Source organism: Balaenoptera borealis, assembly GCF_965194805.1.
Source record: "Balaenoptera borealis genome assembly, chromosome: 9".
Lineage (NCBI taxonomy): Eukaryota > Metazoa > Chordata > Mammalia > Artiodactyla > Balaenopteridae > Balaenoptera > Balaenoptera borealis.
The window spans coordinates 4,442,605-4,457,183 of record NC_138873.1 but is presented as its reverse complement, the minus strand read 5'-3'; the positions used below and the strand labels follow the sequence as shown (position 1 = coordinate 4,457,183).

Genomic DNA, 14,579 nt, shown 5'->3' with positions numbered 1-14,579 from the left:
TAGTTGCGGCAAGCGGGGGCCACTCTTCATCGCAGTGCGCGGGCCTCTCACTATCGTGGCCTCTCTTGTTGCAGAGTACAGGCTCCAGACGCGCAGGCTCAGTAATTGTGGCTCACGGGCCTAGTTGCTCTGCGGCATGTGGGATCTTCCCAGACCAGGGCTCGAACCCGTGTCCCCTGCATTAGCAGGCAGATTCTCAACCACTGTGCCACCACGGAAGCCCCTGGCCTTCTTTTAACATACACTGTGTGTTTTGGAAAAGAAAATGATACATCTAACATTATACTTAATTATGAGAAACTTGAAAATTTCCACTAAGATTAGGACCAAGGCAAGAATGTCCTCTCTCACGATTGCTTTTCGACATCACACTAGAAGTCCTAGTTAATGCAATAAGATGAGAGAAGAAAATAAAATGTATACCTATCGGGAATGAAATGAAGATATAAAACTGTCTTTCTTTCAGATGTCATGATCATCAATGAGAAAAGCTAAAAGAATCCATTAAAAAACTCCTGGAACTAATAAGCAATTATAACAAAGTTGCAGGATGCAAGATAAATATACAAAAGTCAATTGCTTTGCTGTATATCAACAATGAACAAGTGGAATTAAAAACACAATATCATTTGTATTAGTGCCCCTCAAAAATAATTAGATATAAATCTTACAAAATATGTACAAGATCTGTATGTGGAAAACCACAAATTTTTTGATATTTGATAAAAATGTCAAAGAAGAGCTAAATAAATACAGGGTTATTCCATATTCATGGAGAGAAAGATTCAATATTGTTAAGATATCAGTTCTCCCCAAATGATCTACTGATTCTATGCAATCCCAATCAAAATCCAGCAAGTCATTATGTGGACATTAACAAACTTATTCTAAATCTTATATGAACATGCAAAACACCCAGAATAGCCAACACACTACCAATAGAGGAGAGAAAATTGGAGGACTGACACTACTTTATTTCAAGACTTACTATAAAGCTACAGTAATCAAAACAGTGTAATACTGGAAAAAGAATGAATGGAACAGAATAGACAGTCCAGAAACAGACTCACATAAATATATTCAACTGATTTTTGGCAAAGAAGAAAAGGCAATACAGTGGAGCAAAAGAAACCTTTTCAACAAATGATGCTGGAACAACTGGACACTCAAATGCATAAATAAATAAAGGCACAGACTTGTAGATTTTTGCAAGAGCTTTATCCATAATTTCCAAATCTTGGAAGCGACCTAGATGTTCTTCAGTCGGTGGATAAATAAAGTGTGGTAGATCCAGGCAATAAAAATTGTCCAGTGATACAAATAAATGGGCTATCACGTCATGAAAAGCATATTATATTACTAAGTGAAAGAAGGCAATCTGAAAAAAAAAAATTTACTGTTTGATTCAACCATGTGACATTCTGGAAAAGGCAAAGCTATGGCAATAATGAAAAGATCAATGGTTGAGGGTTGGGAGGGCAAGAATGGATGAATAGACAAATCATGGAAGATTCTTAGGGCAGTGAAAATACTCTGTATGATACCATAATAATAGATAGATTTTAACATATATTTATCCAAACCCACAGAAAGTACAACACCAAAAATGAAATGTAATATAGATTGTGGACTTGGCTTGATTATTATGTGTCAATGTAGTTCATCAATTGTAAACAAACATACCACTCTGGTGGGGAATGTTTATAAGAGGGGAGGCTGTGCACATGTGGGGACAGGAGACATACGGGAATTCTCTGTACCTTTCTCTAAATTTTTCTGTGAATCAGAAACTTCCCTAAAAAACTAAAGTCTTATTTAAAAATCATTCAATGCAACTCACTCTATTAGGAGAGTCATAGGAGATTCTCAGTAGATGCAGAGAAGCAATTTGACAAAATTCAGCATCCATTCATGATCAAAACAAACAAACCTTTCAACACGCTAGGAATAGAAGGAACTTCATCAACCTGATAAAAACACCCATCAAAACCCAAAACCAAAACCCCAAAACATTCTACAACAAACACCATAATTAATGATAAAAAAGTTGAACACTATCCCTCTAGGTCAGGAACAAGGCAAGGATGCACGCCTTTATCAGTTCTGTTCAACATCATATGAGAGGTCCTAGCCAGTGCAATGAAAGCAATACAAATAAATGAAAGGCCTACAAATTGGAAAGGAAGAACTAAAATTGTCCTTATTCATAGACAGAATGATTGTGTTTGTTGTGAATCCTAAGGAATTTTAAAAAATCTACTAGCAATAGTAAGTGAATTTAACAAAGCTGAAGAATACAAGGTAAATATATTGATATAAAAATAGTAATATCTCTACAATTTACGCTAACATTAAAAAACATAAAATACTTAGAGATTAATGAAACAGAATTTGTTACATGTAAGACCCATACATGGAAAACTACAAAATATTGCTGAGAGAAATTAAAGAAGTTCTAATTGAATGGAAAGATATACCATGATCATAGATTAGAGGACTCAATATTGCTATAATGTCAATTCTCCCTGAACTGATCTGAAGATTCAACATAAGCTCAACCAAAATACCAGCAGCCTTGTTCACAGAAATTGATTTTAAAATAAAGATGATCTAAAACTTGTATGAAGACACAAAAGACCTAGAATTGCTAAATGACATTAAAAGAAACCGTAATTTGTAGGTCTTACATTACCTCATTTTAAGACTTACTATAAATCTACAATAATTCAGACAGTGCAATATTGGTATAGGGAGAGAGATATGAGTCCATAGAACAGAGTAGAGAGTCCAGAACTAGACCCACACATATATGGTCAATTGATTTTTCACAAAGGTGCCAAGGTAATTCAATGGGGAAAAGATGGTCCTCTCAACAATGGATCTGGAACAATTGTAAATCCATAAACCTTCACATTTTCCACAAAACTTACTAAAAATGGATCATAGACCCAAATGCAAAAGATAAAACTATGTAACTTCTAGAAGAAATAATAGAAGAAAAATATTTATAATTTAGAATGCAAACATACTACCAAAAAATAAAAAGTTGAGACACTGAACTTAATAAAAATTAAAAACTTCTGCTCTTCAAAAGACACTTTTAAGAAAATGAAAAGGCAAGTCATAGACTGGGAGAAAATATTCACAATACGTATGTCTTACAAATGGCTCAGACATATAAATAACTATCACAACTCCATAATAAGACAAACAACACAGTCAAAAACAAGCAGAAGGTTTGAATAGACACTTCACAAAAGAACGCATACTTTATGCTTCCATTTACATGAAAGTCTAAAACAAGTAATCTCAGCTCAGTGGTTTCTTGGTAGCAAGGATGAGAGGATTGATCTCAGAGGGGCATGAGGGGACTTTTGGGGTGATAGAAATGTTCTATATCTTGACTGTGATGGCAGTCACACAAAAGTCATAGAACTCTACATTTTGAATAGGTACATTTTACTGTATGTAAGTTATGCCTAAATATAATTTACTTTAAAAATACAAAAATAAAAAAGAAGGTGATAATGTATTCTTCTCTACCAAGTCTGTTTAAGTATTTGCAGTGTTTATTATCTCTTGTCTTATGTAGAAAATAAGATTCAGTGTATTCTGCTTTGTGGAACAAATAATCTGTGTTGAAATTACCCAAGTCTTAAAAAGCAAAGCCATTGATAGTTTCACATTGAGGAGTTTTAGACCATTTCATTCTTTTTAACGTTTTTGGCTGTGCATTTAATATTTACTTTGTCAGTTTGCCCTGTGCCCCTCAAAAGTCATACGTTGAAGTTCTACCCTCAGAATTTCAGGATGTGACTGTTTTGGAGATAGTCTTTAAAGTGGTAATAATTTAAAATGAGGTCACTAGGATGGGCTCTAATCCAACATGACTGGTGTCTTCACAAGAAAAGGAAATTTGAACACAGATACTTGTAGATGGAAAATGATGTGAAAACTCAGGCAGAAGATGGCCGTCTACAAGACAAGGAGATAGGCCTTAGAAGGAACCAGCTCCTCTGACACCTTGATCTTGAAATTCTAGTCTCCAGAACTTTGAGAAAATAAGTATCTGTTGTTTAAATTCTGCAGTCTGTGCTACTTTGTTATGGCAGACTTTACAAACTAACACAACCTATCCCTGTAGTTAAATTCAGTACAAATAGAAACATCATTGAATAAGCAGAACTATATTGTGTTTTCCCATTAATTTGATGCTTTAGTTTATCCCCAATGACTCTGAAGGAGGAGGAATGCACACTGAGAAATACATATATTCTCAGTTTTACAAATCAATGAAGCTAACTTCATCTCCAGTTACTATTTTCAGTGTCACTGTTCATGTCAAGTTATGACTAATTTGAAGTGTGTCTCTCTCTAAGAATATCCAAGCTTTTTGAGTGAAGAAATCTGCAACCTCTCTATTCAACATTCTCAGAACTTCTTTGTCTCTAGTCTAGTAATTGACACACCTGGATCAATCACAGAACATTATTTAGTGCCCCTTTAAAATTAAGAGACCATTCTTGGCCAGTGTCTAGTAGTGCTGGTCTGTCACTGACTGTGGAAAGTGAGGGCTTGTCACAGACTCAGCCTACTGTGGAGTGTAAACTCAGTTTCACTGCCTTCTCCAGTTTGAGAACAGATCATCAGCTTTTGTTGGAAAACAAACCATCCTGAAACTTAGTGGTTTAAACGGATAAACATTTATTTAGCTTATAGTTCTGGGTTGGACTCTGTTGAGTGGTTCTTGCAGCCTGGGCGGAACTCTTCCAAGTATCTAAGGTCAACTGGCAAGTTGGCTGTAAAGGTCATCCTCAGCTACGTTCACTGGCCTCACAGCCTCAACAGGTCAGTGGAGGCTACTTAGGTAGCAGAAGTGAGTTTCCAAGAGAGGATGTGAAATGTTCAAGCCTCTTAAGAATGAATCTCAGAAATAGTACAGCTAGACCAGATTGAAGGGGTGGGAAGAGAAACTCACTTCTTGGTGGAGGAATGAAACGGGACAATGCACATTACAGAGTGTGGATGCAGGAAGGTAACTTATCCTGGCCATCTTTGCCATCTACTGCAGAGAGTATAAAGTACTCATCATCTGAACAGCAAGGCTAGTTTACCGCCTTAAAAGCGAGTAAGTTTTTTTTTAGAAATAAAATAATTGTTCACATTCCACAATGAGTCACAATGCCACTTTCTGACAGTCACTTAGCTCAAAACCTTGCCTTATGACTAAATGTTGTTATTCTTGTTTTTCAGAGGACCTGGTCTATGTTTCTAGCTTCTTGAGTTAATAATAACCACAGCCATCACTGATTGCATGCCTCATGCCAGGCACTGAGCTAAGTAGCTTACCACATGAGCTCATTTCAGTTGTCATTCTCAGGGGAGCTGGTGGGAAGGCTTTAAGAGGCCAACGCTATGACAACCCTCTCACTGCCCGTGGGATTCCTCCTGTTGTGCCCAGTCGTCTGGGTGAGCTGTCTTGGATGACAGCCTGTAGATAACCATTTAGGTATGTTGTCAGCCTAGCTATCTCACAAAACTGACTCGATTTAAATTGTCAGTTTCCCCTGGCTGAGACATCAGAAGCTCATTAAAAAATATTCTCATCCTTTCCTGGTATTTGCTCTATAATTGATACAGTTGAGTTTTAGCACATTGAGTAGAGCTAGAAGTTCAGCTGTTTCTTTTTTTTTTTTTCTTTTCTCCTCCTCAGTCCTTGGCAACATATTATCCTCAGAAAGCAGGAAGAATAATAACACCCTAGCTACTTTCTATTCATTAGTAATTCAGTTTTCTCTTTAAAGCAAATCAACATGGTTACATATGTAGTATAGTATGGCAGAAATAATTACTAAAAGACCTACAGATTGTTGACTTGTAAAAGGTGATTCTGATATATACAGTGGGCTATTACATTCAAGATCCTGAATGAGGGGTATGAAACTGTAGATAGCACCCTGGCACTTCTTCAGTCATTGGTAACTCAAATAGCTGGTAGTGGCAGGGTGGTGGAGACCCACTAAGCAAAACATATTATACAGCCTGATTATGATTTTTTATGTCACTGTACCTACACAATTTGCCACATTCAATTTCCCTGCATATTCAGCACCTATTTAAAATATTTAGTAGTCTAAGGATGCCAGCAGAGCAAGAAGATCAAGTCAAACACTGAATGACCTCTCACCAACTTGTTATGCCATGCTTTGGCAGCAGAATTACAAAGATGATAGTAGCTGTTTTAATAAAGCATGGTGACATAGCCTTTGGTCTTAACAATGCTAAGAACGTTATACCAAATTGTTCATAACACTTTATGTTTAAATAACACTTGGTATTATACAAGAAGCTCATTTATATTGTCTAATTTTATCCACACAACAACCGCATGGGATAGATAGTCAGTTATAAACTCCCATTTTAGCAATAAGAAAACTAAGATCCAATAGGCTGAGTGCCTTTCTGCCATCCCAGGATTAATACATGCCAGGATGTACAGAGGCTAGAGCACAGAAACTGGACTTATTCTACTGGCATTCAACTTGGGGATTTGCCACTTTCAAGCTGTATAAATTATATAATCTCTCTATGCCTCAATTTCTGCATCTAATAGCCCCCTACTAGCAAGGCTGTTCTGAGGATTAAAGATGTGACTATACTGAAGTTCTTAAAACACATAACACATAGTTAGTTCAATAAAAGTGTTAGCTATCATAATAATTCTCTGTTCTTTAATCTATCATGATAATTTTCTGTTCTTCCCTAAATCAGACCTTATGAAAATTTTATAAACACATTTGCTCAAAACAATAGCTACTGGTGATCAATCATTGAACAATTCATCAAGGATTTCTCACAAGAAAATGATTCAAAAGAGGAGACAGCAAAGTGGGGACACATAGATATAAACTTTTTGGACCCAACACATTAAAACATTAATTAATCGACAACATTTAAACATTCATAGATTTCAGACAAAACATACATTTGTCTTGCCTTGCATAAAAATTGTAAGAGCTAGGGACACAAAGCCATATTCTGCTTGAATTGAACCACAGTTTCCCATCCCTCAGTCTTTCACATGGACGTGTGTTTTTCACTCTGACCTCCATTGCCGTGTTGTTACTTCTGGCCCACTTTGCCCACATTGATGTTATCTCCTTGGCCCCTGTAGCAAGTTGAATTTATAATTTTTCTCTAGAAAATAGAATATTCAGGATAACATTCTGATGATGAAAATCTAGAAAAAGGGGCAAACAGTTGTGAAGCTCAGACCATGGTCTTCTGGAAGAATCAAGGGCATGGAACTTTAGATTCCCTGCTTAGATTTCTAAGTTATTCTTTATTTGACTTCTATAGCACCAAATTCATTCTTTAATTTGTGACCTAATTTCGTTGTGGTTCTCATCAGTGTTTCTTCTTGCAATTGTGATGACAGAGAACGATGTTTTAGAAATAGAATCATAAATAAAACTGCAACTACATGTACTTTTGGTCCCCTGAGGACTCCTTCTTGGGCACTAGGCACTTATAAGTGACAGTTATCATTAGCCTCTGTGCTGGTGATCATATGGCAAAGAACTTAAAACTTTATTTTTGGTCCAGCACATGACCTCAAATGTCAAGACATGTCCTGCTTCATAAATGTAAACTTCATGAAAACTCCAGCCAATTGCTACTTTTATCACTTCTTAAGGAACAAACCAAAAAAACAAACAAAAAACTCAAGGCTTTTAAATAAATTAGATATCCAACAGGTAATTGTGTATGATGATAAAAAAATGTATGCAAGATAGAAATGATTTCAATAGAGGTCCCTGGCTCTCATTTTATGTGTTTCCTTTTTGACCTATGTTGCCTAAGTAGAAGTTTGGGAACCACCCCCTAAATGCCTTGCAAGAGAGTCTACTATGGGCAGAGGAATTCACTGACAACCATATGAGAAAGTATGTTACATTTAATTCTTAGGATAAGAACTTTCCAATGAACCAACTTTTTGATGACCTACTGGATATTATATTTACAAGTGGGTGTATCACTTTTACCTACATTTGACTATTTTTTCTCCTCCTTAAAAGAATTCTGGCTTCTGTGAATTACAGAATGGGCCAGCCATGCTCCTCCTAGTTGCCAAGAGTCATCTTAAATTCTTTCCTCTAATTTTTGGCACATGGCTGCATCCTAGAGGTTAAGTCTCTAAAATCTATATTTTACTTATGCCCAACGTCCCAGGCCCTAGCTCAGAATCTCTTGTCTCTTACATGATTGTGACATGCCAGCCTTTCTGCTTCACATACCTTTGCTCTTCAGTCCATCAAGCTTATCTGCCAGATGTCGTCCTGAAATGCAGAAAATAACCACGCTATGAACACATTCAGTCGTCTCTTGTTACCTATGATATAAAACTACATCTCAGGATGACAGTCAGTGGTTCTTAGATATGGTCCTATTTTATTTGCTCAGCTTCACATTCTATTTCTTTCATTTACTCATCGCTTAACAAGTGTTAACTAGACTTATTGTGGTAATCATTTCACAGTATATACAAATATCTAATCATTATGTTGTACACCTGAAACTAATATAATGTTATATGTCAATTATATCTCAATAAAAAACGTTTATTGACCATGCCCTATGTGTCAGGCATTGCCTAGGTGTTTGGAATAAATTAGTGACTAAAACAGGCAAAAATCACTGTCTTCATGGAGTTTATAAGTAGAAAACTGTGGCTACATGACATCTATTTTATAAATAGTCTTATTGGAACACAATCACACCTATTAGTTTCATATTGTCTAGGCTGCTTTCCCATTACCACTGCAGAGTTGAGTAGTTGCCATAGAGACCACCTGTAGGATTTATAGAAGACAAAGCAAACCCCAAAGAAGAGCACTTCAGAGCCCAAGATATTTACTATATGGCCCTTTACAGGAAAAATTTCAATGCATGCTTACAGGTGGAGGAATAGCCACACCGCCTTGTCTCTATTCACAAAATTCCCATTTTCCTCTGTGCATATTAAAGTCTTATTCCTCTTTCAGGGCCCATTTCAAATTTTCTCTTCATTATAAAGCCATGCTGGGTTTGCTCAATTCAAACTTGCCTTCTTTCTGTTCATTCCAACACTTAGCCTTTCTTTTATCTTTTGCTATCTGAAATTTCACTTCTAGATATGGAGCTCTGGGACCACAGACTACGACTTATTCATTTTACCTCTACTTCAAACAGACTAGGGGATACTCTGTACCCCTAGAAATCAAGTGCCCCAAATTTCCCAGTGAGAACCTGGAATTTTCTATTACATGGAAGTCAATCTAATTTATTATTATTATTTGCAGACTCTGTTTCTCTGGACTGAACATTGTTCCCAGATGGGACTGTGCTGTCCAAGCCTGAGGCACTAATTGCAGATCTCTTCCCAGTCGGATCCCATATTGGCTTTGGAACTCTGCAAAACCCTCAATATCCTTCCCAGGGATTGCTGGATTCATCCCCAGGGAGTGATCAAGAGGACCCCTCTGCTCCCCCAACTGGTGCAAACATTCTACCATTTAAAATCAGTTTATTTATTTTGTTTATGTATTTATTTATCTATGTAATTTTCTCATTGGCTCAGCAATGAGCCCATTTATTCTTTCATGCTTATATGATTGTTAGATAAAAGCAGAACTAGACCTTGGATTCCTGAAGATAAAAGGACTCATCAAATTAGTGCAGCAGATGTGTGTTCTTGGTCAGAGCACCTTTCTGTCTCTAAGAAATTTGTTTTTGTTTCGCAAATGAATAGGTCCCTACATGCTTAATGACTTTGTAAGCTCGGAAAAGCTTCTCTGAAAGTATAATTTGTAGGATTTATAGAAGGGAAAGCAAACCCCAAGATGTCATTAAATTATTTTTCCTTTCTAGAAAAATATGGGAAACTTGAAGGCATTCAACTCAGCTTCACAAATGGTTTTCGAATGACATTTGATTCACAAAGGTCTTGTGAGCTATTGAAGAGTGTGTTGGCTTTATTAATGCTTAGGGCTCTGCCCTGTCCCATCTAGTGACTGCCTTCTCTCCCAGTGATTTCCATAGCTTAATGTTGTGAAAACACAAACTCTGGCTGCAGAAGACATACTCAAGAGTTCCCACAGAGGCAGTGGTCCATGACAACCTTCAGATAATCTTGCAGCAGAATTTTTCTGTGTTTTCTGAAATGCTTGTAAGTTTCTTACAAACAATTACACTGACTCTACAGCGGTCCAAATTGCCTCTTAGAAGAGCTGTAACAACCAAACCAAGAGCTATGTATGATCATTTTGGTTACAGAGACAAACGTATTCATGAAAGTGAATCAAGCAAGTAAAGGAATTGAGAAGCTAAATGATATGTATGATACAGTTTCCAAATCAATATCTTGTAGAATTGGAACACAGTGACAAGGGTTGACTCACATATGTAGCAATAACTTCTTTAAAATATTTTCTAAGCTTATCATCTTTTGTATGTAGATAGAACATGTAAGTATAAAAGAGAAATCACCCATATTGCATAGAATTTTAACTTCTAATTTTTATAATTGATCCACATTTTTTGCAAATATGACAGAAGAAAATATTTAATTTATTACCTAGTGGTTATATGGACCCCAATCCTGCTGGCCATAGAATACAGTTTAGTGTCTCAGTGACAGTGTGAATATTACAAACAACCCCATGTGCAGGTGTTATAATCATTGCCAACTAGTTTTCTAATATCATTCTTTCCTTCATATTTATTTTCCAGTTTAACTGAGTCTCTCATAGTATGCTGATATTATTGTTTCTTTTATTTTTATATCCTAATCTAATTGAATTTTTGTATAAGATGCCTTTCTCTTCCCCACTGGCTTTGTTATGAGCTGAATTGTGCTCCTCCAAAAAAGAGATGTGCATGTTGGAATGTGATTTTCTTTGGAAGTAGGGTCATTGCAGATGTAATTAGTTAAACTGAGGTCATACTAGAGTAGGGTGGACCTTTAATCTGACATGACTGGTGTTCTTATTAAAAGGCCATGTGAAAAGACAGGGGCACAGGGAGGTTGCCATAGGAAGATGGAGTGATGCATCTAGAAGCCAAGGAATGCCAGAGCTCATCAGCAAACCACCTTCAGCCCAGGCAGGAGCTAGGAAGAGGCAAGGTGAGATTCTCCCACAGGATTCGGAGGGACCATGGCCCTGCAAAAACCTTGATTTGAGATTTCTAGTCTCCAGAACTTTGACAAAATAATTTATGCTGTTTTAAACCACCTAGTTTGTGGTACGTTGTTACAGCCATCCTAGGAATCGAACACAGGCTCCTAGGAATTCTCCCGTTGTTCTTTTCAGTCCTGCCTTCCACTGGCCTCCAGCTCCACGCTGTGCTCTGCCCAGGAGACTGACCCCAACAAGGACAGTCGAAGCACTCAACCACCCTCTGACTTCCAACTGGGTTTGGCCAGTGGGGACGCAGGCAGGAGATTAGAGGGAAGGGTATTTATTCAGGTCAGGTTATTTATTGCCTGAGTTCTCTGCCTGTGAGGTTTCTTGGGCTCGCTACGTCTCTTGACTCAGAACCATGGGTAAAATACATTATTATTTAATATGTTACACAAAACCGATGACAGAATAGAAAGGCTTAATTGTCTCAGTACTCAGTCTCTTCTCATGTTGGTTTCTCTGCACTTGTCTCCTATTCCAGGTTTTCTCTGGGTTCCAGGTCCTGCCCATCTCCTAGGCTCAGAGCTGCGCTGCTCCACTGGCACCAGCCCTGTGCCATTGCATCAACCATTGTGATTCCCTGCGCTCCACCCGCATCCTTGTCAACAGGTCCTTCTGCAAATATTGCTTGATTTATACTAACTTGAGTGACGACAGCTGCATTTCCTCTGGAGACCCTTCCATCACATTGTCCCTGTATCAGAGGTATAATTGAAACATGTGTACCGTTAAATATCTCTTCAGTTTCCTCTCATAAACTTTCCTTCTCCTCTATAGTCATCTGCCAAATTTGGGGATTCCTGCTCGAGAAGATTTCAGGCCAGTTTCCCCTGGAGTCTAGTCTGGGAGGGTATCTGAACGAAGGAGATCTGAACAGTTTTGCTGATGGCTAACGCTGGAGGGAGAGGTCCTATCAATAGCTACGACCACAGAAACAGTAACAGAGGGTCCACACCGGGAACTGATGGCTGACTCCTTTTAAGAACAACCGGGTTTGTGGCATTTTAACTTGCCCTAGTCCTATTTACTACTCTCCATTTCCATGGTAACCTTGAAAAATCATAGCTTACATTTGTGGTGAAAATCAGTAGACTGACGGTCACCAAAAGGAGCAGAATGGTGCTGGAGCTTCTTAAAAGTCTAATTTTCAGGAAAATGTCCTTATCTGTCCTAACCCATGGTTCCCAGGAAACCTCCTCTCACAAGACTGTCTGTATTTGACTTGCCTCTTAGCTTTCCCAGTGAAACGATCATTTTCTCTGAAGGCAAATGTCAGAAAAAAATCAAAACAAAACAAAAACAGGCAGTTGATTAATTTCATGTCTGCTTGAGGTGGTAGACAGCTGGAGCAAACAAATGAACTGAAAAGCTTAAAAGGGAAAGTTGGGAAGTGAGATGTCCATAGGGACTTTGATAAGCTCTGAAATTATTCCAAAAATCTAGAAGGCTGTGTGCATACCCAGGGCTGTGCTCGTGCACAGATCAGTGCACGTGCTAAGCAAAGTCCTGAGCAGGTGCCAAGCTCCCATCTCTGGTTGATCTTGAAACTGCCCAGGCAGGAAGCAAAGGCTAAGGCAGAGGTGCAGACTTCCAGGTTAAGCCTTGAAGACATGTCCCAGCACCCACACAGAGCTGCTTGGTAAATAATAGTAGACTTATTGGTTACAAGCATTTAAGGAAATCTCTGTCTAACCATTAACGGAACACTAATCTAATTGAGCAGAGACTTTAGTGGCCACACGTGACAAATAATACAGATTTAGATAGTTCATAAAATTCTCTAAGACAATAACAACTGTAACAAACAGCTAAAACAAAAAATTCTGGGGAGATGTGAGAATTTGATTTCCAGATTTTTCACGTTATGTTATTTAAAATATCTAGTTTTCAATTAAAAAATATGAGGCATACAAGGAAACAAGAATGTATAAACCACACATGAGGAAAGAAATAATTGATAGAAACTGTACTTGAGGAACACTATAAGTTGGACTTTAAGTGAGCTGCTTTAAATATGCAGAAAATACTACAATAAACCATGTCTGGAAAAGTAAATATAATAGGAGATGACGTTTCACAAAACGGAGAATATAGATACTGAGATAGAAATTATTTTAAAAAAGAACTAAATAGAATTTCTGGAGTTGAAAGATACAATAACTGAAAAGAAAGATTCACCACAAGGGCTCAAAAATAGATTGCTTCAGACAGAAGAAAGAATCAAGAAGCAACAAACTTGCTGATAGCTCAATTGAGATTATCCTGTCTGAGGAATAGAAAGAAAAAGAATGAAGAAAAATGAACAGAGCTAAAGGACCTGTGGGGCACCAACATATTGCATAATGCGAATCCCAGAAGGAAAGGAAAGGGAGATAAAGTCAAAAAGAATATTTGAGAAATAATGGCATAGTCTTCCCAAATGTGATGAAAAATATTAATCTTTATATCCAAGAAGTTCAATAAACTCCAAATAGAATAAATTAAAGAGATCTGCCTCTAGACATTTCATAATTCAACTTCTGAAAGCCAAAAACAAAGAGAATCTTGAAAGCAGTAAAGAGAAAAGTGACTCAATATGTACAAAGGAATGCTCATAAGACAGCTCCATCAACTTCTTAAAATTTAAAACTTTTGATGATGATTTGTAATTTTACATTTGCCCAAAGAGACTAATGTTGCTTTCAGTTAAGAGAGAAAGATCTTCCTCACAGAGATTTTCAACAAGTAAGCTCCTCTGCTAATACCCGTGCAGCATTTAGAAGGTGGTTCCCAAATTTCTACTTGGATAATAATAGTTTAAAAAGGAAACAAAATGAGTGCCGGGGCCCTCTGTGAAATACACAGTGGTATGCAATGGTATTTTATATAAATGATATTTCATCAATACCAATTACCTGTCAGATATCCAATTTCTTTAAAGAAGAAATGTAAAATTGTAAAACTGTAAAATGATAGTGATAAAAGTAGCAATTGGCTGGAGTTTTCATAATGTTGCCAAAAGTATAAATCTTGACGACCTAATGAATACATTTGAAGAAAAGGGAGCCAGAAAAATCTTATGGTCAATTAATACATTAATAAAGTCTTTTTGTATCATATAAATTATGACAAAATTCTGTTTACAATTTACATTCATATATCACTATTACTCTATTACGTTTTGTAAGTAATAAAACATTTTAAAGGAAAAATTTTTACATTTTAGCACCTTTAACTGCACTCTTTTCCCCTGCTTTTTAAACAAGGAGTCTCAAATTTTGTTTTCCTTGAGTCCTGCACATTATATAGTTGGCCTTGGGCAGGAAGCACATGGTTTAGAACCTGGCCTTAAAATGGTAGGGCACCCCTTTTAACTTA

General features: G+C 37.1%; 1 long non-coding RNA gene across 1 annotated transcript in view; it reads right to left on the bottom strand.

The window, feature by feature from the left end:
• LOC309634530 overlaps positions 1-14,579 on the bottom strand; it is a 24,299-nt gene extending 9,720 nt beyond the window's left edge. The window contains exon 1 of the long non-coding RNA XR_014248185.1: positions 229-14,579. This is a non-coding gene — a long non-coding RNA (uncharacterized lncRNA). The remainder of the gene's footprint in view (positions 1-228) is intronic.